General features: G+C 42.0%; 1 long non-coding RNA gene across 2 annotated transcripts in view; it reads right to left on the bottom strand.

Annotated features, from left to right (window-relative positions):
• The window catches only part of LOC141945206 (uncharacterized), a 46423-nt gene that overhangs the window by 5790 nt on the left and 16105 nt on the right, over positions 1 to 24528 (bottom strand). Inside the window, exons 2-4 of one of the 2 annotated variants that reach the window (XR_012629445.1) lie at positions 18413 to 18463; positions 16911 to 17680; positions 16031 to 16150 (exon numbers count right to left, since the gene is read on the bottom strand). This is a non-coding gene — a long non-coding RNA (uncharacterized LOC141945206). The remainder of the gene's footprint in view (positions 1 to 16030; positions 16151 to 16910; positions 17681 to 18412; positions 18464 to 24528) is intronic. The other variant, XR_012629446.1, reaches the window with a different exon arrangement.

The following is a 24528-nucleotide window of genomic DNA, read 5'->3' as shown; positions in this document are numbered from 1 at the left end:
TGCCACTGATTTTTATCTTATTCCTGTATTGTAGCAGCTGCAGAAATAGCCATTGTCCTAGGCACTATCTATGGAGCTATAGCAATGTGCTGAATTTCAGAGAGTCTTATCAGCTCTGCCACTGAGTGGTCCTTAAGCCAAAACCCCACTTTGAAAGGAAAACATAATCAACGCAAACACGCTGCTTTAGCATCTCAAGATTTTCCAGCTAATCTCTTATGAGGTACCAGAAGCACAATCTCAAGAACCCAGGGATAAAGGATATCAGGTTGTGATGAGTGCCTGGCAGTTTCCTTTTCATTATCCTGAAAAACAGATAAATTCTTTGCTAGTTTTGTCCTTGCAGAGTTCATAGGAATTGTCACCTAGGTATAATTCCTATTCTTAAGAAGGAAAAAGAAGAAAATCCAGCCAAGCAAACCTGCATTGGCAATCAACTAAGAAATGTAAAGAAGATGAGATAGTCCTTACAGTTTCTCTACTTTTTACAGATGCATCATCACCTCTTTGGATGGGATTTTTCTTAAATAATTTCAGCTATTTCCCTTGCTACAATTTACATATCCATATCTCCTACTTGACTTGTCATTACTGATAAACCTTACAAGACTACATCTAGTGCTATTTTGCAGGACAGCTAAGAAACCAAACCGCTTCTGCCTCCAAGCACCACTCTGCAACCCTTCTTGCAGCAAGGGCTGCATTTCCCAAGGCCTGGGACAGGATGCCGAAGCACTGATGTCATTTGCCTGAACCACCAGGCCCTTCTTTTCCTGTTTCTTTTCACTCAGCAAACTACTGAATCATTCCAACTCCACCATGTGACTCACAGCTTGTTCCATAAATAATTGGAGGTAGGAGGGAGCGGATAGCAATAAAAACAGAACCTGAAAGTACTGGAATGAGACTGGTTGCCTTGGTGTTGGCTTCTATTTTTTTTTCCTTTCTATAAAGAAATCTGCTCTTTAAAAAGGAAAAAAGTCATCTGCTTTATTTAGCAGGAGTTAGCAATGCATGCTTTGTTCCCTGCAACGGGCCAAGTTGATGTCACCAACAGCAGCTGGCTGATAAATATTTTTCAGTACAGCTTCATATATTCCTCAAAGCCTTATACTGAAGTTGGTATGAGAGGATTCCAAACCGATTTGCCTGAATGCAAGCCAGAGGAATAAAGGTTCTCTGGTGGCTCCATTTTGTGTTGTTGTAGGTATTCATTAGACACCAAATACCTCACTTGGAATAGCGATAAAACCTTGTAATCCCCTAGCATCTTCCAGCCAATACTTAGCAAATATTAATTACATTAACCTTCAATCACTCCTGTGAAGTAAAAGTAAAAATCTTTGTCTATCTTATCTTGATTTTAAACAGAAGACAAGACAAGGGCAAGAATAGATATTTATGCCAACACAGCCAACAAATCTGCATTAAAAACATGAGTAGAATAAAAGGACTGCATTTTCTTATCTGTCATATGATGTGTATTCAACTGAAAAGGTTAGGTGGATTGTATGAACTACACATAAAACAATGTTATCTAAGCACCAGGGGCAAGGAGAGGTATCATGGAGTTTTGACATACTATAAAAAGTGTGGGAGCAATATTGCAAGGAAGCAAACAAGCAAGGAAACAAATGGCATTCAGGGCCAAATTTCCCACCAACCATTTAACATGGTGCACTCCAAACCAAAAATCATTTAGACCTGTGAGAGAGATTCAGCTTGCCTATTGAGTGCTACACAGCTAATCTACACAGCAGATATTAGTGAAGATCTGAGGTTGCTACGTACTCGGGGCAGGCTCGGAGTTCTGAGATGCCCCATGTCACAGACAACCTCCAACTCATTTACAACATGAAGGTTTTATTGATGATGTTAGAGGGATATCCCAAAGGGGTCAGTACTGGTTTCTGGGGCACTCCTGATTTGGGTGGTTGCTGTTTCTTATAGACAATTCACGTCTGAATGTAAAACCAACTCTGAATTGCTGATCTCATAGGAGTTCACGTTGCTAAATTAGATTATCTGACCCATGGCGTATGGCACATTTACAATATGCGCACCCATGAAAACAGTTTCAAGACTGGCAGGTCTGCATTTCTACAGCAGAATTGTCACTGCAGGAGCATTCCGTGCAAAGCAGCTGTGCTTGTGGATGGCTGTGCCTAATTTCCTTTTGAACATCTCCAAATCATCACTGAAATTATTAATTCATTCATGATTGCAGCTCTCTTGCCCATTGCTACAGGCTCTGGAACAAAATGGGAACTGATGTCAGAGAATCTCTAGTAAATTTCTGCTAGGAAAGGGCTCTCCTTGAAGTGGTCACAAAATAAAAAGAAAAGTATATATCAAAATAATATAGAGCAAGAAAAAAGTAGTAAGAATTCTCTACGATCTGGAGTTATTTATCACAGAGTGCTATTCTTCAGTTATTTTGCCACTGAGCGTTTTAAGACATTTCTTTCCCCTCCAGCCGCCCATAGTTCAAGGGATCTGTCATACAGGTCTCTTGTGCCTCAGCTGCCTGTGGCTTGGCCATTACTTGTGAGTTAGACCAGCTCCATTCTCCACAGAAAAGCACTACCCTTTTCATCTTCCAAGTCAGTTTTTCTGCCAAACTGTGGCACTAACACACTCTGGGTGTGATTCAGCCAATTTTCTCATCCACTTCAATGAGCCTTGACTCTGTGTTAAGAGGACAATTTCTTCCCACAGCTTCTAGGAACATCAAATGAAATTGGACTGTCACTTACTGGACCCCATTTGTCTTCTTTTTAGAGCAGGCTAGGTCTCCAGCGTACGGGATTTGCTTTCTTTTAATTTCTTTAGCCTGTGTCAACCTATCCTTTTGCCTCTGTTTTTCTTCCACTGCAAAATAATCTGGTTGGTCCTCATATATCAAATGAAAAAACCCCAACAACATTTATAGCATACATTAGAAGTAACCTCTTGCACTCCTTACATCTGTGGAAAAAGACTTAAAGAACTGCACTATGTGGCTGCTCTGTCTAAGGATTAGATGGTCAATTGGTCATCACTACTAATATCTTGTATAATTGTGTTATAATTTGATCCCAGACTCAAAAGGAGGTTGATTGATAGAAAAAATATTGTACAGTTTGTGGGATGTCTACTGTGTCATGGTAACATTGTTTCTGTCCCTGAACATGAGCTGGGCCATTACTTGGGAGTTAGACTAGCTCCATTCTCCACAGAGAGGCATTACCCTTTTCATCTTCCAAGTCAGTTTTTCTGCCAAACTGTGGCATTGACACACTCTGGGGGTGATTCAGCCAGTTTTCTCATCCACTTCAATGAGCTTTGACTTTGTGTTAAGAGGACAATTTCTTCCCACAGCTTCTAGGAACATCAAATGAAATGGGACTGTCGCTTACTGGACCCCATTTGTCTTCTTTTTAGGGCAGGCTAGATCTCCAGTGTACTGGATCTGCTTTCTTCTAATTTCTTTCAGCCTATGTCAACCTACCCTTTTACCTCTGTTTTTCTTCCACAGCACAAAATAACCTCCCTCATCCTCATATATGGCTGGAAATTCACCAGCATGACTGAATCTGTAGGGAAAAAAGTAATCCCAAATTTCCCTTGCATAGAAATCTTCAGGTACACAGAAGAGCTGCTCCCATGAGGATGCATGGCGTGGGTCCTCTAGCAATTCTACTTGCTGAAAACCCAGCAGGAAAATATCAGCATTAGAGCACGTAGGCATATCTGTTCAAATATCCAGAAGTATCTGTTCACATAGTGAAGAAACCTGTTGTAGAATATGCTGTTCTCCCTTGCAGTTGTACATGCCACCTTGGCAGAGCAGATCCTCTGCCCCTGCAAAGCTATCCCAAGCAAGATGAATTGAAAAGTTTTGTGGGTTTCTCTCCCACAGACAGCTTTATGAGATGCAGGTCCTGGATGTGTGAGGTGGGCCAGGACCAAAAGAGCCTTCCCAGCTTGTCCTTGTTGTCTTTCCTGCCCTGGGGCAGGTATGTGCTGTCCTTAAAATGTACCATGCCCATCTCTAGAAGTATTAGGACTTTTTCCCTAAGGCAAACAGTCAAACCAGGAAATGTTGCAATCCATAGCGAAACAGAATTTCAGATTAAGAAGAGAAACTCCAGCTAAAGAAGAAAGGAAAAAGCTGGATGTGTATCTCGCTGTCGTCACAGTATTATCTCCAAGACCATTCATTTTTCAGCACAGTAACAGCAGGAAGACAAAACTAGCAGGAACGTACCAGGTCATTCAGTCTAGCCCACTGCTAACACACATACTCATACCACCCTTTCCCATTCATAACCGCAGAAAGATCTATCTTCGAAGCAGTCATGAATCCCACTTATGGGGCTACTATTCAAATGCCTAGAAACCATTATCTAATTTCAAGTTTAAATTTATTCCTGGTCATTTGTATTCTAAAGCATCTGTGGCTCCTTTTCTCCTCTCTGGTATTTACTCGCCTGATGCATTTCCAGACAGCAAACATATCCCATTTCTGCTTTTGTTTTGCAAGGTTAAACAAATCATTCCCTTCATTTTCCTACTGTAAAGCAGGATCCCTGTTCTGCTGATCTTTCTCACTGTCCTTTTCTGCATCTGCCAGTTCCAATTCACCTTTCTGCAAAGAGAGTGATCAGAACTACCTGTGTATTGGAGTTAAAATTAACTACCTCAGAATGGGGAGAAAAAGGATCACTTTTGAGGACCAGCTTAAAACTTGTAAAAAAATCCCAACAACATTTATAGTATATGTTAGAATTAACCTCTTGCACTCCTTACATCTGTGGAAAAAGACTTAAAGAACTGCACTATGTGGCTGCTCTGTCTAAGGATTAGATGGTCAACTGGTCATCACTATTAATATCTTGTATAATTGTGTTATAATTTGATCCCAGACTCAAAAGGAGGTTGATTGATAGAAAAAAAATTGTACAGTTTGTGGGATGTCTACTGTGTCATGGTAATATTGCTTCTGTCCTTGAACGTGGGATTAAGGGCTTGAGGCAAGGACATAGAACTCAACTGAAAGCCTATGTGCTGATTTCAGCAGGCAGAAAACCAACTCCAGAGGAGTGATTTTCATATTTCTGAACCAATGGACCTTTGCAAGTCCACAGAATTTCCCTCCTTTAGGCAGGAGCAGAGTGTGGTGGGTGACATGCTGAACAGCGTAAGGTCTGGTACATCCTTGCGGCCCCAGTGCTTGCTGCCTACCAGGATGCATCCAACATAAGCCCTAATGCAACCCCTGCAACTAGCCAAAACTATTTTCTGTAGCCTTCTGACCACGGAGGGTTTCCCTGGAGCAGAGTTTGCGCACTGCTTCCCTAATACCATCCTTGGACAGCACAGAAGCTTTCAAAGGTAGTTTATGAAAGACTATGGACATATTTTCTCGGGCCAGATGTAGAAATACCTGCATAAGGAAAAGCAAAATGGCTCTACCTGGCAATCATTTCAGTGACTTTGTTCCTGTAGTCCATGAAGGATTTGTTCAGCTGCAAAGGCAGGACAGTGCAACCACAGTAGATAGTGTCAATTTGCCACTTTAAGAGTCCTCCCAGGGAAAAAAAGCGTGTCACCTTCTGGTATCACTCTGTCTTGCATGGATGCATTCTGCAAGTTGGAAAAGGGGAAAGCCAAGTGATTCCCACTGCCATCTGGTTTCTCTCCTTTACACCTTGAAAATTTATGGTATGAACAAAGGAAATAAATATATGCAGGCACTGGAGCCATAGTGCCAGCAACATCCTCAGAGTATTGGCCAGACCTTATCTCTAGGCTGTTTTTGAAGTGATCAAAATTAAAGGGATTTCTTCCATGTTTATAACAGAAATAAAGTTCAGAATGGAAAAATACATCATGGCTATCTCAAGCAATTGCTCCAGCGCTTACTGCTCCACAGTTCTCAAGAATAGTTATTGTCCATATTGGAACAGGTTAATTCCAATTGTACATCTTTTGTAGATTAGATTTATGCAGACATACGCTAGTGCTCTACTCCTGTACAGCAGAGAGGAACAACACCCTTGCATTTTAACTTTTCCAACTTTCAGCTTTTCTAGGGTCTGCAGTGCATGCTTAGTTGGGTTTACGTGGCAGTGGGAACACGAGATGTTTGTTTCTAGGACTTTTTATCTGGAGATATTTGAAACATACATATTGTTTGTAGCACAGAAGATTTTTCAGGCTATCACATGGACATCAATGAAACACACTTTCACTGACATTGGTTGAAGTCACAGAGAAGTGACAGTTTCAAAGAGGGTCAGCTGGGCAGACAAGCTCTGGCTCTCATGCCTGCTCTATTTTCTTGCAGGAGACTCAGTCTGCACACATATTTGTTCATGGGAGAGAACCGTAACAGAAGTGGAAACCTGAGTTTTAGATTTGCTTACTAACATTTTCTTGACCTAAGGCCCAGCATACTGGGAATTGCCACAGAGAAAAACATTAGTAACTGTAAACACAAAATTTCTGGTGAAGGGATGAAAGCCAACTCAAAAGGCTGAGAGCCCTTCCTCCAAGAAGTCTATAGCAGGCTAGTACTAGGAGAGGATCCAGGACATCTAACAGTACTTAATGTCTCAGGAATAGGTCCTTAGACTGCATTGAAGTCTCCTTTTCTCATCACAAGGGCTCATTAACTCATCTGCCTTAAAGCATAAAGCTCTACTAGTAAATTCAAGCATGCCCACAATGTGCCTATGCACTCGAACACTGTTACCTACGCTAATAAGCTGTGAGAGAGTTCCTTGGTATGAATGTAGCCTGCTCTGACTAGTGCTTTCCCAAGCAACTTCTGGACCTGTTTTGGTCACGGGAGCGTGCCAGGAACCACACCCAAGCAGCAGTGCTTGCAGCCATCTAACGCAGGCAAACTCAGTTCACCGGCACAGATGCAGGCTGTTCCACGCCAGTTGGCCTCAATGGCTGTGAACACTCCCAGGCACATTTAATATAGTGGTATAAACCCAGCCTAAGTTCTTTAACAAAATTAAAAAGTCAAATCAAATCGTCACTGAAAAACTGTTATACATACAGTTTTAATAGTGTGCTATTTTGCAAGTTCTGGCATTTTCTGGGCTCACTATGCTAATAGTGTGCTCCTATACACTGATACAATTTCACAGTTAACAGTGGAGCTGCTGCAATGCAGAACTCCAGAAAGGCTGTGATGAACAGGCTCCTTTAGAATAACAAGGGAGGAAGAACCTAAAAAAAGACTTTCTAAGGTCAAGTTTGGCCATGACCTAAGTTACTATCACTAAACCTTTTCTACATGTGACAATCTAATGATAATTTTCTGCTGTGTCATTACAACTGCATCCCACAGCCAGACACCATCTGAAACAATTCCAAGAAAACAACTACTCTCCTATTGTGAGAGCAGAGTTGGCAACACAGATGTGATCAATTGGAGGTCTGGCAAACTCCAAATTATTTTAAACTCAAATCACAAGATCTAGGCTGTCTCCTTAAGTTACTGAAACAAATATAATATGTTATTTCCTTCAAAACCAGCATGCGGTCATTCCAGTTGGAAGGGACTTCCAGAGGTGTCCCGTCCAACCTCCTGCTCAAAGCAGACCTAGTTAAAGCAAGCTGCTCAGCGCTTGTGCAGCTGTGTTTTGAAGATCCCCAAGGGTGGAGAGTTTAGAGCTTCTCTAAGCACATGTTCCAGTGTTTGACCACCTTCATGGTAAAAAAATTTCCTTATATGAAGCCAGAATTTCCCATGTTCCAGCATGTGTTTGTTTCTTCTCATCCTGCCATGGTGTGCCTGAGAAGTCCAGCTCAATCTTTTCTATATTGTCTCATTAGGTTGTAGACAGCAATAAGATCTCTCCTCAGCCTTCTCTTCTCTAGGTGGGACAGACCCAGCTGTCTCAGCCTCTTTTCACACATCTTGTGCTCCAGGCCTCTAATCATTTCAGTGGGCCTCCACTGAACTTAACTTCAGTATATCAATGCTTTTCTTGCACTGGGAAGACCAAAACTGGACATAGTATCTCAGATGCTGTCTCACGAGTTTCTATGATCTTCCCAGGGACTAAGGTGAGTCTGAGCAACCCATAGCTCCCCAGATCCTCCTTCCTCTTCTTGAATGCAGGTGTGATATCTTTTCCCAGTCATCAGAAACCTACTTCAGTCACTATAACCTTTCAAAAAGGATAGACAGCAGCCTCACTATGCCGTTGGTCAGCTCCCCTCACACCCTTGGGTGCAACCCATGTGTTCACATGGACTTTGGTATGTCAGGTTGGCTTAGTGCTCTCTACCGTGTCGACAGAAAGTAATAAGATTTGCATTCCCACAGACTCTGCTAGAAGGCTCAGGGAAGCAGGAAGCATGAAATAAGATGATTTTAGTTTCTGTACCTTTTAGACACATATCTGATCAGTCACATGCACTGAAATTGTAAGAGTCAACAAAGACTTCATTCTACTTTGTATGCCCAAATGGGACAAATTCAGATTGCACTGTGACCTTAATTTGTGATCTTCTCAGTTCCCAAGGATGAGGCTTTAGCAATATTGAGTATGTATTTGCTATATATTGTAGAATGCAAGATTGAATATGAAAAGTTTGACAGATAAAAGCCTACCCCTTACTCTGTCTCCCAAATTAGAGACAGACGAGCAAGGCCCAAACAGACTTTATCCTCCTTGTGCATATATCCATCTATATGATGCCAGCTATGTAGATGAACACCAATAAACACTGATAAAAACATGCGGTATACTTTACCAGAGTAGTTTTATGAGATATGATTTGGTCTTTAAAGTAATTGGTCCGGGCCTTTCATAATAAGGACAGCTGAGCTCAGTTCAGTTCACTATGATTGATGATAATTCTGATTGCTTCCGTTAGGAGGTTTGCTGTACTAGGAACAGTCAGTAAAAAAACCACCACTACTTTCATTAGGAGAACTTCTATACCATTTAATAAAAGACAAACCCATCAGACCTATGTATCACAAAAGCTGTCCCCCCGCTAAAGCACTTTGTTGGGTCCGGGCAGGAGATGATGACACCATTCACTGAACATTTAGGCCAGTGTAGGCACATCCCATCCTGTGATTAAGCCCTAAAAGAGGCATTGAGGATTAATTACAGGACTTTATTTCTAAGAAAGGTTCAAAACAAGATACACTGTGCCCTGACTACTACTGAATTCAGTCTTGCACAGACTGCCAATGAACTTTTTTGTTTGGTTTCCATCTTTCACAGTGACTCATGTTGTGACACATTTGTCAGGGGAATACTCACATATACAGAAATACATGTGTAGGGCAAACAGGCAAAGTATTAAAAGGGGAGGTCAAATTATGGTTCCATTAACCTTGAGAGGATCTTTTTAAAAGGAGATGAAAACCAAAACAACAAACAACCAAACCTAACCTCCAGCTAAAAATAGGAGCTCTTAAGCTGAGCTCTTTTGTACTGGAGCAAATATTTATAGCTTGCTCAGAAATCCTGAATAATGGGGGGTTTAATGGAGACTGACAGGTTCTTAACTAAAATAGTGCTAACGGGTACCATGATGAAGCTTCTCTACCCTTTACCACAGGGGCCATTGTGCCAGCAGACGGTTTGCAGTCTCTACAACCGTGGATAATTCACATTACACAATTAACGACTCCTCAGAGGAAAGCAAATGACCATTCCAGGAGCTAAATGGCAAAGTAGGTGGGTAAATAAATAAATAAAACCTACAGCTTTCAGATTTCTGTCACATCCATCAGGAAAATCTCAGAATAAAATGAAGAGAGAAAGATCTATTAAAGACAAAACACAAAACCAACAGCAGCATGTTTTTGACTGCCATCCATCTGCAACTGGAAGCAATGGAGGATTTGAAGCAGCGGAACAGTGCACTCAAATTTTTTAAATTGAATGTTTTTATTTAAGAATTTCCACTGTTCATTTTTAAACTTTCCACTGGAAAATAAATGGCCCATTGTAATGTCAAAAACTGTCAAGAAATGAGCAAGAGACCTGCTGAGTTCTTCATCCAGCCCTATGGAGGGCTCTCTGGTGACAGTAGACAATCTAGTGTGTGTTTAAATAACTCAGATGCTAAATCCTGTGGAGAAATGGTGGGTTCTATTTGCTACTCATAGCATTAATAAACAATCTCCTTTCCGTTCCTTACAATCCCATCCTGACTCTTTTTTAGGGCACAGGATTTTACAGGAGCCAGCCGGGTAGTTCAGGTCTCAGTGTCAACTCAAGGGACTGAGTTATTTGGCTTTAGGGCTTGGGTTTGGCTAACCATGAATACTGGAGAGAGAAGCAGGGACCAGAAGCATGGCTAAACCTGGACATCTCTGGACTCAACATGCCCATGGTTTGCATCTGGAGCATCTGTTCACCTCCACAGCAGGACTGAAGAAGCACTAACAGTTACAAACATGCAAGATCTGGTATTAATCCCTATGATTTTTATCCCTCCATTTCAGAGTGACTTTTTTTATGACTCAATCACCAAGATAATTCTGGAAGCTTTTATTCTGGCGATCCCAAAGCATTCTTTTCCTCTTATGAAAACGTTAGTATTTCTTTGGGGTGTGGTATGTAACTTGGATACAAATTTTGGCTGAGGGCTAAGGCTAACTAAGAAGAGTGGGAACGACATTTTGCAAGAGATGAACCTTCTTAATTTCTTTCAGTCATTGCTGTGAATACCTTAGGCACTTAATTTTGACATAACATAATCTAAAATACATGTTAAAAGGCTAAAATATACATTGCAAAGTACTGATCCTTACAATACCAGATTTAGAAAAATTAAGTGCAAGAAACTGGCTTTAAACCAGTAAATAAACAATGCCTCATATTTTGTTTCAGATAGCTGGAGGGGGTGGCCAAATCACAGTTCAAAACCAGAAAAAATCAAGTCCAGCTTTTCTTATTTTGCTAATAAAATGTTTCATCCCCTTGAGTGAACACTTTATAATAATTATTGCTTAAAGATTTCATTACCTTTAAACACAACACCTCTTTGACTTTGCATATCATTACAGTTTCTCTGAGTGCCAGTCATAGTAGCAGTATGTGCCAACTACTGTCCTTTTTCTCATATATGGCTGCCTTCCAACAACTTTGGCTATATATAACTACTGGAGTGTTTGAGGAATTTGGGGAATGAAAAATCTCCAGCAGATTAATTTGCACAGGTCTGTGGTAGACGCTTGAGACCTACCTCTGCATTTCCTAGTTAATGGTAATTCAGGAATATCTATTTTGCTGGCCTCTGTATAGTACATTATATCTACAGTCCACCCAGACCATGGCTCCTGGATGTCTCTTCTAGTGGCAGTACTCACGTGAACCTCCACTATCTCTTCGCAGCTATTCTTTTCTACTATTTCACCACTCCCTCAGTGGTGCCAGGGCACTTACTGATTAGAAACTCATGTTTGAACAAACCTCAGGTGGTATCACTTTGCTCTTAGGGAACATTTATTTGGGATGTGGTTACATAACACAGCTATAAACATCACAAGGTGAACTGATCAGGGAATTGATTCAGATTTTAAATCAGGATATTTTTAACCCAAATAAGTTCCCTGTTCTGATTCATCATTATAACTAATGAAGAATGAAAGAAAAATGAGGAGACTGGTGGCACTAGCATCAAGAGTATCCATAGATGTCACATTCTTTATGCCCACAAGCCTCTGCCAAGCTGCTTTATGCCAAAATTGATGGCTTTACTTCACCTGCTGGTGGAGCATATTGACATCTGTGTAGGCCATGAATTAAACTGAAGAGCACCCTCCAAAGCAAGAACCAGGAAGAGCATTCAAGGTGTTCATCCTTTGACAGTGATACCAGGTTCAGACGAAAACATGATGATCCAGGGGAGGGCTCTGTCTCCTCCTGTGCTCAGCATGTGCTAGCCAGGGGTCATCCCTCCTCTGGCCAGAGCTGGCCAGGAACTGGATAAATCAGAAGACTCCAGAGCATATCTCAGGATCCAGCACATCAGTTCACTTCAAGTGGAGAATCCACACTTCCCAAGCTTAGACTGCTTGTATAGGGAATAGAGAGAGGAAAGCTCCATCGTTTAGGCATTTGCAGTCACTCTCTGAAGGTCCCATTGGTTGTGTACGATGCCTGCAATTTTATCTTAGGCTCTCAAGATAGATGAACTCTCCATATATGCCTCTGTACTTACCATCTCTTTTTCACTTTGAGGGCTAAAGAAAATGAGCAGGGGCTCTAACATTGCAGACTGCTCAAAACCCAGAAGTGCTATTATAGATGTGTGTTTGCAAAAGCCATCAAACGGCAGTATGTAATAAATTGTTCTGCAGAAGAAAATCTTAAGTTAGGAGTTGAAAACTAGATCTTTTTTAAACCATTCTCTTATTGCAGTTTCTCATACTATCACTGGACATTTGAAATTCAGTCTGGACACCCTGTATACAAAAGAACTATTTCCACCTTCTTTATTTGAACTCTGTTTTTTGTGGTATACAGAGTTCATCTGGATCCCAGTGTGAATTTTGTGCCTCACACTTCTTTGTTGAGACTGCAGATGTAGCAGATGCATCAGCAGGTGTTAAGTTTCAGACCATCTAGCAGAGTGTTACAGTTCTGAAATTACTCCTCCTTTTTTTTTCTCAGCCATATTTCCCATTTACTGAGTAGAATGAGGATACATATCTCTGGTCTTGGCTCACTGTAATACACTTTATTTTCTTTTTCTTCAGAGATGCAGTAGTAAAAACAGCTTCTTAAACAGCTGGGCGAAGCCAACAGTTTCAGCAACTATCATTACAAGATGCAAAGTCAGGGTCTCTTACCTGTCAGACAGTGGGTACACCATCCCCACCACAGCTTTATGAACCATGCTAAAATCTTTCTTCATTGTTCTGTCTTAACACTGTCAAGCACAGGTGGCATAACACAATGGAGCCAACGTGATTAAGAGGTACCATGTAACAAGCTTCCATAGATTTTGGATTTTTTTGATGTCTAAATGCATTACAGAGTTCTCATGCATTTGTGCACTTGTGCAGCAGCCCACAGTGAGGATTTTTCTGGCAGTTCCCCACACCCTCAGAGACAGGCATGTGGCAACTTGGACTGAACATAAAAATGAATGCATAGGAAAAAGTTACAAGGTCTTAAAATGTTAATGATCATTTGCTTCTGTTTTTCAGTATATAACCACTAAATATACTCATCTTGTTAGTACAATCTTAGTAATGAATAACCCAGACTGTTCTGGTTTTGTGTAATTGTTCTAAATCTCCACTTCATTATATTTGTGTGCACATGTGCACACATACTCTCCTACAAAATTTTCTGCTGTGATCCCCCAGCTAAAAAGCATTACAGCCACTACTGGCACCAGCAGAGAAGGGAAGGAGTGTGCTGGATTTGTGTGTGTGGTGGGGTTTTTGGTAGCAGGGAAAGGGGGCTACAGCAGTGGCCTCCTGTGAGAAGCTTCCTGAAGCTCCCCTAGCTCCAATTCGGACCCTCCTCTGGCCAAGGCCAATCCAATTAGTGATGGTGGCTGCGCCTCTGTGATAATATATTTAAGAAGAGGAACCTGTGAAGAGGAGGGGGAGATGTGAGGAGGGGTTGCGAGGAGGAGTTGCGAGGAAAATGTGCAAACATCAAGGTCAGTGGAAGAAAGGAGGAGGAAGTGGGGGGGAGGTGTGCTGGAGCAGAGACCCCCCTGTATCCCATGGTGAGTCGGCAGGACTGCCTCCCTGCCACCCATGGATGTCTACGATGGAGCAGATACCGACCTGCAGCCTATGGAGGACCCCACACTGGAACAGGTGGCTCTGCCTGAAGAAGGCCAGGACTCTGGGGGAGGAAGCCCCCGCTGTTAGTAGCTCGGTGCTGGGAGGACTGCAACATGATGTGGGAGTGATCCACACTGGACCAGCTTGGGAAACGCTGCAGCCTGTGGGAAGGACTCAGGGCGGTCAAAATTCATGGAGGACTATCTCCCATGAAAGGGGAACCATACTGGAGCAGGAGAAGAATGTGAAGAGTTCCCACCCTGCCCCGAAGAGGAAAAAACGGCAGGACTGACTGCACCCTCCCACCCCCTGCCCCTGTGCCACTGGGGGTGAGGAGGTAGAGAAATTGGGAGAAAAGCTGAGCCCAGGAAGAAGGGAGTGGGGGGGAAGGTGCTTTTAAGATGTGGTGATGCTTCTCACTGGCCTACTCAGTCTGTTAAGTGTTGCTGTTGTTAGTGTCTGAATTAAATTTATGTTCTTTTTCTTCCCCTAATGAGTCTGTCTTTTGCCCATGACCATAATGGGTAAGTCAACCGTCCCTGTCCTGAGCCTTCTGCTTAATTTTCTCTTTCCCAGTCCTGACAGGGAGGGGGTGAGTGAGCAGCTGTGTGGTGCTTAGTTGCCATCTGAGCTCAAACCACGACAAGGAGGTACAGCATATTTTTTAACAATGATGCTAAGCAAGCTAATAATTAGCATTTGCTATGGTAATCTTCATTCCAGAACACTTTACTGAAGGCACATTAGAAGTCTGTCCTTTCTAAAAGATTTTTTCCTGTAAGACTCACATTCACATAGAAGGCAGATATGCATCTGTGGTTTGCAGCCTTTCAATAAAAGTTGCCCACAACTAAAATTTAACAACCTGGAGAAAGCAACAGATGAACCTAGCTTCTAAAGCAGCAAAAGAAATTTTCCTGCTATGAGGATGTCACACACAAACTACCTGAACAGAACATCTGTTGTCTATAATCTGATAGTAGTCTAGGTTTCGAATGGCACAAAGAGATCCTAAAACATGGGCAGATGTGTGGTTAAAGGCTGTGCACAGGATGATCCCCATCCTGTGTTACATTCTCCCCTTAGATGGAAGAATAAAGCTTCATGCCTACCAGAGTGCTGTCTCACTGTCAGCACACAGTTGGACAACCTAAGACCCTATGGCATGTTTTATGGAGTACCAGCCTCGTTTCAGTCAACCTGAGCCTTTGTCCTTGTGAAATCATGCCAAAAAGCTGTTCAGGCCAGGGACAGATGTCCTTTGTTCCAGAACAGATGCGGCCTTGCTTTGTGCCCTTTCTTTCATGGCCTCCTGGCTGGGGCTGCAGTGGCACCCTGTCCCCTAAATTGCCGTGTCTGACATCTGCCATTGGAGCACAGGGGACATCCCTGCATCAGCTACAGAGCAGCTGCGTGAGCTGTAAGGGCTCTGCTGCCATGCAACTGCCAGGGTCCGCTTGCTGCTGCCGTGGCTGTACGTGTGCGTGGCGGGGGTCTGTGAGTGTGTGTGTGTGTCCGCTCGCCTCCCTGTCTGCGTTTCATGACTGCAGGAGGTGACATGTCTGCGATCGAAAGCGGTGACACCAGCACTGAGGATGCAAAGCAGCAGGACATGGAGAAGCACTGGAATTGCTACAGCTGAGTCAGCAAGCCCCAGCCACACTCATGCCTGTTTATTTTACAGCAGTCTGTGAAGCAAGCTTCCTATTACACCACACTTGCTTGGTAAATTAGCAAAGTGTGTTACAGTGGCCTCAGCTCTCCCAAAGCAGAACCAAATATCTGAATTTGCATCCCTAAGCTGGCTATATCTGCTCTGATCTTTGCAAGCAGAACATTGTTTGCATTTCATCCTTCACAAGACCTCCATGACATTCCTACAGAACTCATTGACGGAGGCAAGGATAAAGACATTTAATTCTGCTTCCCAGTAGAGTTCTGTTTCTTTACTATCATTCAGAAAGAAACTCTCTGTCCACAATTCTTAAAAAATCCCTATCCAACAGCAAGCATAGAATCACTATGGCTGTGTCTAACCTGATATTAAGCATATTGCATGATGCTGAATCACCAGTTATTCTCTTTGTAGATTGCCTCCCTACCTTTTCATGTGTGCTAGCAATTAGTAGTATGGCAACTGGAAAATGACACTTCAAGGAGCTTAAAATTAATTTTTTACTTTTTGCTAAACTAATTTTTATCCAGGTCACTTCCTTGAACCACTCCACTGCCTGATAACAGAACTACCTGGGGTGGGAGCAAGCATGGACCAACGGCCATATGGATTTGGACTGGCTTCAGCCATGGTGAAACTGCGTCCTCCTTCGAGAATGAAGGCCTCAGCCAAGGCATGACTCATACAATGACCTGGAAGGTTTAAAAAAGATGTGGTGAGTGACAACAGTGAAGCCTGAGGTAGAAAAAAAGGGTGCATGAAGTAATGTGGTGTATTTCCTGAGCGGTTGACCCCTTGGTGGAGTGTGTAATGCCTCTCTTTTTCATACACACTGTTATTTGGCTGCCTCATGGCTGAGGATTAAGCTATCTAATTTCTAATCACTATCTGGTGTGGCAAGGACTTGCTACACACACCTTCTGGATGGTGAGGCTATGAAGCTCATTATCCGTGAAGCTCAGAGAAATATCTTAAGGCACTCAGAGGAAGAAAAGTTCCCTGTGAAACCTGAGACAGCTACAACTGCTCATGGAACTGGGGGGGAGAAGGTCTGAGTCTAACTTGAAAGGGTGGGGAGAAAATATCACTGTTTCATAGAGAAAGTATCCTAATGTATTTTCAGTCATTGCAGGAATACCCTCGCAGTTGAAAACTGTGGAGTGATTTAAAACTGTAGAGAAAAGAAAATCAAAGAGATGTCCCCTGATGTCTCATGTTCTCTTTCTGAAGCACATACGGTAGTCGTAGCTTTTGATGTTTGGTATCACATGTTTAATTTGTAGGGAAGTTTTCTGTAAGTTGTGATATGTAAGGGCAAGTAAAGATAATGTTCTCTGGCCCCCAGGGCATCTGAAATAACTTTTGTCTTGGAAAAAAAGAATCACTAGGTTGAAGTGCACAGGCTTCCTCAGAGGCCTCACTTTACAGGGCAAACTCCTTGGTTCCTCTTACCTGAAATGGTGACAGCAGGAGTTTCAAAAATACTATCCCATCATTTTCTGTAATAATTTTTCTCACTGAATTCAGAAATAGTTCCAACCCAAGCAGAGTCATTGTACAAAACTGCTTCTTTCTTCCAGTAGTTGAAGAGGAACATGTGTCATATAATCAGCCTGGAGATTAGGGCCAGAAGATGGATGTCAAGGGTTAGCCTACAGTGAAACACTAAGCATCTTTCTCTTCCTCAGACACTGACACAGGCTTCATATCCCTCCCTCAAGACTAGCCATCTCCCAAAGATTAACTTTAATATAGAACTTCTTTCAAGCAGACTAATCTCCACTGTTGTCTAGACTGCACAATACAGTCTTCAAACAAGAAGTGCAAATGAGGACATTTGTATGTTCTCTCCTCATCCCTCTTATGTGAACAGCCAAGAGACCAACAGGGACTAGAGACTTAGATCTTGGATTTGGTTTATACACTGCAATAAAATTGCAATCCAAATTGTAATAATATGACAGAAGGATTGCTTGGGTATATTCACAGACTCCACAGGCATTTCCTCAGAGATATTCTTTGAAACTCGGGGCAAAGAGCTTCCTCCTCAGACAAAGGTTTTCCTATCTTTTCTAGATGACTTGTTGTAGACGCCTTTCTTTGGCTTGCCACTTGGACTCTGGTTTTCAGACACGATCTCTTTTTTTGAGAAACGATCTCTTTTTTTGAGAAACCCTTAGAAATCCTTTGGTGTTGCTGGTGTGGACCCTCCATAGGAGAACCTGTCAGTGCCAAGGAAGAGGAGGCAATGTTTATAATGTGCAACAACTGGGGGGCTCTCAGCCAACAAGAAGTGAGGTCCAAGGGTCATGTATGCCCTGCTCTGCTGCCTATTCTGAATGAATAACAAAGATCCCCAAAAGACAGCTGTTGTTATAAACTTGTGCTGCAGGTTCTTTGTTGGTGTTTCCAGGATTTTATTTTAAAAATTACTTTTTCTGGCCACAGTTTCCATCTGTTTTTCCTAGAGCTGGTGGATGGTCAATTAACTAGAGTTTGGGGAAATCAGCAGTTTTGTGTTTGCAATCATTCATGCAGATCTTTCTCTGCCTTCAGTCTGAGCTGATTTGCAAAGACAAACAACTAAGATAAACATAGATATAATGCTGCCTGGTTCAGAGTCAACTGAATATTCAGCTCTGGAAGTACTGCATGATTTTTAGGTAAAAGCACAAATCAGTCCAAATTTAATTCATGTCTGAAAGAGATCCACCAGCAGATGGGCCTGCCTTGGAGCCAGGGGTAGAGGTAGTCTGTGCTCACACTTCCTTCCCAGGAGCAGCAGCAGCAATTTCAGTGGAAATACTCCCAGAGTAAAAGCTGAATGCTGAGCAGGAACCTCACAGTTTAGTCTTTTGGGTAACTCCATTTCCTTGGCTTCTGCATTGACTGGTCAGGAGAAAACACCCTTCAAATAGCCCCTGGCTTAATCCCCTGGCTTCCCTGCTCCTCACCTGATGCTGTTCATCTTCAGCTCTGCCATCATGGTTCCTTGCACGGCCAACCTGTAAAACCAATAAGGGGAAGAGTCCAACTTAAAAAAAAAAAAAAAGAGCATGGAAATTTGAGGGAGAGGGGGAAAATGAGGAGTTATAACCCAAACTGGTTCCCCAAGACCATTTAGGGTGGGATTCCATCAGCCACTGTGTTAGCCCAACTGAGTGGGGAGCCTGAAAAGGAGAAGGGGAAATAAGGACAGGCAGAGATGGAGCAAATCTTGTTGATGAGCACATCGGCTTGTGAAACTCTGACCTGACCCAACAGGGACAGGAGCTCTGTATGCCAGTGTTGCTGCTGCTGCAGCACCCATCTGATCATGCCACATCACGGGGCAGCCTGAGAAGCAGATTTAAGTCCCTGTGGGCCTTCAAAAAGAAGATAAAAAATCTGTAGATTTGTGGGGGAAAAAATCAGATGGTATGTTTCACTGCTCCTTGCCTTTTATGATTAGATACTGATCTAAAGTCCACTGAATTAATTTGAAATACTATTACTGTGTTCACTGTTTTGGATCAAGACTTCAGATCAAATATTTTAAAGACTTTATCAATTCTCCCACTGGCTACAAAGCACTGAGAAGGAAGCCTGGGAAAAGATACAAAAAGGAGAAAGAAACACAGAGAGACAGAAACAGCTGTACACCATTGAAACACGATGTTACTGCGAGATGTAATTTATAATAATTCGTTGATCAACATGCTAGGCAAGGGATTTTTTTCCATTTTGAACCAGTAGATGCACAGATGGGGTCTATAATAGAACTGGCACATGTCTGGATTTTTTTTTTTAAGGCTGCATAATTTTACAACCACTACTAACATTCGTGTGAGTTGATATAATGGTAAGAGTAATCAAACTTCTGAGGATTAACATTGTCAAACTGGCTTCCTGCCCACCAGTTGACATTGAAATTGCCATAATCCTTGTCTGGAGCAGCAGTAGTGGCTGCAGCCAGATTGTGTTGATCCACAAAATGCTTCTAAGTAGCAGTAATAGCAGGAGTAGTAATATGATCAGAAGTCATTTAAGAAATGTGATTTTCCCCATGTTTTCAGCCAGAGGTACAGTGACAGCTACCTTGATGAGGATCAAGCATTAGATCTGCTTTTGAGGCAGAGTTAGAAATGAGCTCGTCCAACTCCTCTTCCAGTGCTCTTGCCATTATGTGATATGGTTTCCATGTGAAAGAGAGCATCAGCACACACTATCCATTTAGGTCACATTGACAAACCATGCCCAAGAACGTTCCCAAGCACTCCAATGTACTCCTCTCCACCAGCACGTCCTCTCAGTCACAAACTTACCACTTCCAGCCACACTCTCCACAAACCATCACCAGACACAGTCTAGCAGTAAGAATGGTCTAGGGACCTCTCCCAAGAGGTGGTTTGCCTTTGACAAGCCTATTCTGGAGGTGAAGATAGCCCCTCTAGCCCAGATGGCCAACTGCTTGGGTTGTTTGTGGTCACAGCCATAGAGGCCACTTTGCAAACGCACCTTCTGATTGCCAGTTCACAGGTTTATTAAGTGGTCAGATTTTCTAAGGCAAGTTTGAGGAGGAATCACTACCCCTTCCTCATTCACCTGTATCAGTGAAAAGTGAAGAAAATGAATCAAATGACACCATCAGTAATAAAAAACCTCAGAAAAAGAAATGTACATCAAGAAACGTGTATTTTGCCTCTCTCCAACGACAGTGTAGGGAGTACATTTTGTTCTGGGATTTCCACAAGGAAGCAATTTACTCTTGGAGATTAGCAAATAAATATGAGTCAAGATTTTAAAATTTGGATGTGTTAGAAAAGATCAGAACTAGAGAAACTCACACAAACACACTTTCAAAATTCCTTTAGTGCTATCAGTTCAGCTGAATGCCATGAGTTCACATGAAGTGCAGGAGGTCCCCTAAGCAACTCAGCACCTTTGAAATACTTATTTAAATGTCCAGCTACAGCAGGAAAAGCCTAGCCTTAAGCTATGTATCTATCAGAGACCCATACATAAAACATTACACTAGAAGAAGCTATTCCAGCATTTGGTCACTCCTAAGACTGGCCCAAACTATTCTGCAAAAATGTTGGAGGATCTGTCCTGATCCCTGGAATACAACCCAGTTGTGATATATGCCACTGCAGTCCTATTTGTTAGTATTTTAAAAGAAAAGCCCATATAATGCTAATCTGATCAAACCACAAGCTCAACACTTAAGCAATAAAACTGCAGTTTTATTGGTCTTTATTACTGCACAAGTCTTAAAATCTCTGACATGTAATATGACATCTAAAAGACTCTTGATAGCTGCTTTTAAAAGCATAGCTATCCTAGACAGGAAAATAACAGAGTAAAAACATAGTAATAATTAAAGTAACCATAATCCATCTAACTAGTAATCAAGAGCCTCTCTGAAGAGCTTCCTATTTTGGATGGATTCTGCTGATCCATTTTATTTGTTTGATTTTATCAGCAATGTCAGTGAATCAACAGCCCTATTAGCTGAGGCCAGCACAGGCAGCCACTGCATGGCACTGCACCAACATGGACCTTACTGCTCCAAAATGAGTTGAAAATTCTGGGACACCAGGTGAACAAAACCCACCACCACCAAAAAACAAAATGACAAAATTCAAGCTCTGAAGCAGCCAGCACGAAGAAAGCAATGCTGTGCCAGTAGAGCCATAATTTTTTTCCAGTGTGCTTGTCATTTGCATTATTGCCTCCTCAACTGCTGGTAGCTGAATTCCCATCTCACAAAAGCTTCTTGGAGGAAAATCCCTCAGAGATAGTCTACTTCCCCATTTTTTTTCTTCATTTCTTTAGCTCTGTGGAAGGCCCACCCACAGTTTTGGCTCCCTATTGCAGCTCTCTATTCTGTTTAAGTTCTTTTCTTGCTCAGTTATTTGCAGCTTACAATTAGAGCAAAATGTCTACAGGGCTTTTATTAATTAAAAAAAAAAAAAAAAGGAAGAAAGAAAAATCTTCATCTCAGTGCTGAAACCAAATTTGGAAAGCTACAAATATTTCAAAATGCAGCCTATCTTTTTTTTTGTTTGGTTGCTTTTTTGTTTTCTGTCCCAACTACCTCCAAAATCATTATCTACAATGGATAAACACAAGAAATACAACACCACCTATAGCAGCAATTCTCAGTTTGAAGTTTGTGAACCACCATATATCCATGATGCTCTTCCTCAAGAGATGCCAGAGTGGTCCTCAGAGGGAAAGGGTTGCAGTCATGATGAAGCTGTTATAGCACAACTGTAAGGGCTTTTTGGCATTATAAAATGCTTTTTTATAGAGTGTGAGTTTTCACTTGAGTAAGAAGATACTGTGATAACTCACGAAAACACCTCCATAACTCCATGAGAGGATATACCCAGAAATAACACCTGTATTCCAGACTACCTACTTCAGGTTCTGCCTGAAACTTAGACTGTGTAAGCCTTAAACTGTTTTTTGTAATGCATGTTTCTTGCCTCCAATCCCTTCTCTGGTAGTGGTGCATGCATTAATTGATGTCTCATTATAATTCTGTTACTTCAAATCTTCCTATGGCACAGTTGTCTTGTAGCCCTGCAAAACACTGTCTTCATTGCACTGCCATTTTATTTCGCTTAATGCAATTATAAAAGGGCATATACATCTGTTAAATATTATTATTAGTGAAGTAGTAAATCCCCTGTAGCACAATAAAATTTTTTATATATAACATATTTATCTTTTGACACATTACTATATTGACTCATGAAAAATAGAAGCAATAGCCTCATTATTTATCCAGTCTAACTTAAAGGATGCTCTAGGCAGTTCCTTCCAGGAAGAAACAATGTTGAATATTTGATATATGTGATTAGTGAAATCTGCAGCAACCTTTTCTAGTATTCTTTATTAAAAATCATTGAACCTTACAGAGGAAGAAGAATATGGGCTTTAAGAGTTGTCACGCATTTAAGATAGTTTTGCAAAGCCATTAAGTTTCTTGAAGGAAACAGGCAACTTAAACTGTTAAGGAACTTTAACCAAAACATGGGTAAAAGTCACCATCTGAAACAAAATGTCATGAGAAACTGTGCAGGGAGTTGAGTGGGATTCCCTGGGTCCTGTTTTATGTTTGTTAGAGACAACACAAACACCTCTGGATTTACCTCTCATTCTCAGCATTAAAATTTCAAATTACTACAATAACCTTGTTTTTTCTATAGCTCAGCCCCTCAGCAAATCTGCTGGCTGCTCAGAAAAATGTAGAAACAGACCCAAAACACAATGAGCTCTAGAGGCATCACTTCCATGATGGCTGAGATGCAGACTGTTTCCACCCAGATCCTAAGAGAGTAAGAGTGTACTGGGGCAAATGGGATTTTGGCTTGGGCTCTCCTCCAGTCCAAAAGGGTCAGGCAAAAATAAATCAATGCTCACAAGTCAAAAAGCTGAGATCGTAATTCAGTGTCAACTAAAGCACTAGGGTTACCCTTTTCCCTGTCCCAGAGCTGCCCTGTTCAGCCAGTGCTCACTGCCTTCCCCAGCACTCAGCAGTTCACAGTCCGTCTTGCTGGCACATCCCAGCTTGGCTGTTGCTGTGGCAGATTGGGAAATTCACCCTCACAGAGCAATTTTGGGGATTCTACTGCACCCAGTACTTCTGCAGTAACTGTGCCAGCTCAAAAGAGCTTTGCAATTTTGTTGTGAGGCACAGCGAGGGAGGCAGCAGAGCCCAGAAGGGAAAATTCCAGCTGTGGTTGTGTTTCCCCTTCCTGCCCCACAATAGCTTCACTGTCAGAAACAACAACAAACTGTGGGACTGCATTCGTACTGATCCCCAAGTGCAATTCCTGCCAATTTCAACCCCTCCTTGTAGAGATCATTTTCTTAGGCACATTTAACCAGCTCCAAGCCCCTATGCCCATCTAAAAAACCAATATCAATTATTAATAAATGCTAATACATAATTAATAGCAATTCTCAGAAGCAGTTCTGCCTTGCACTGCTCTGGCTACTAGCTAATCAGTCTTTACACTGAAGCATGCTAGAAGATTAATTTTAACATTATCCTATCATTTACAGGATATTTCACCATGTATTTCTAGGGTTACGAAAATGCAATAACTTTGTTCATGGAGTCCAGTACTGGCCAGGTGTATCCATGCTACAATACGTAAATACATTTATTAGCCAATGACATAGAATATTGTATTAATTATACAATATGGTCAGAGACAGACTTTCTCAGAGCTACAAATGGTCCAGATGAGGGCTGCGTAATGCTAATAAGACAGGAGCACACCCATACACAAACTCCTGTTTGCCCGTGGGTCTAGAATAACTGTCTGGCCGCTCCCCCTTTCCCTTCAGAGCGCTTTCCAAAGGCATGTGGTGACTGCTGGTAGCACTGTTCTCATTCTGCAGAGGAAGATGAGGCACAGCCAGCCAGCAGCTCACTGGCAGAGCCAAGAACAGCAGTCAGGTGCATCAATCTCTGTGGCCATGTCATATCAAGTCAGCCACATGCAAAGGAGCACCTCGCTAAAATAAGAGGAGCTTTGCCTTGGTAGAGCTTCCTACACAACTATGGCAGGAAGAGTCTTTGGGTTCCAATTCTGCTTGCTCAGGACCTTTCTCAAGCACTGCGCTCATTCCAGAAGAATTTACTGAAGGGGTTTGTGATTTGTTATCGGCCTTTGTGCCTTTCAGCATTAACTACTGCAGTTCTCAAAACCACAAAATAAATTGAATGCAGATGAACAAGACCAGAGTCACGGATAAAGAAAGAGCCCAGCAGCAGAAAAAAAGAGAGTTAAATCTAAAAGTGCCATTCAAAGACATTCAAAACATGTCAGTGCCCAATAAACAATGACAGCATTGCCCTTCTTTGACGGGTAGGAACCATGCTCGGAGTGACATTTCACGAGGGAGGAAGTTTGTTTATGATTTTGTTTGGAGACTTTAAGCTTGACTTTTGGGGTAAGGAAACCTGGGGCACAGGGCAGAACATCATATAATTTTCTGGAAGAAAGTCCCTTGTCAAAGGTTTTAGATACCAAAGCAGGCACATTATCAGTACAATTTGCTTAATACA

This window comes from Strix uralensis, chromosome 1 (genome assembly GCF_047716275.1).
Source record: "Strix uralensis isolate ZFMK-TIS-50842 chromosome 1, bStrUra1, whole genome shotgun sequence".
Taxonomy (NCBI): Eukaryota; Metazoa; Chordata; class Aves; order Strigiformes; family Strigidae; genus Strix; species Strix uralensis.
Note: the sequence above shows the minus strand (reverse complement) of the source record. Positions and strands in the feature narration are given on the sequence as shown.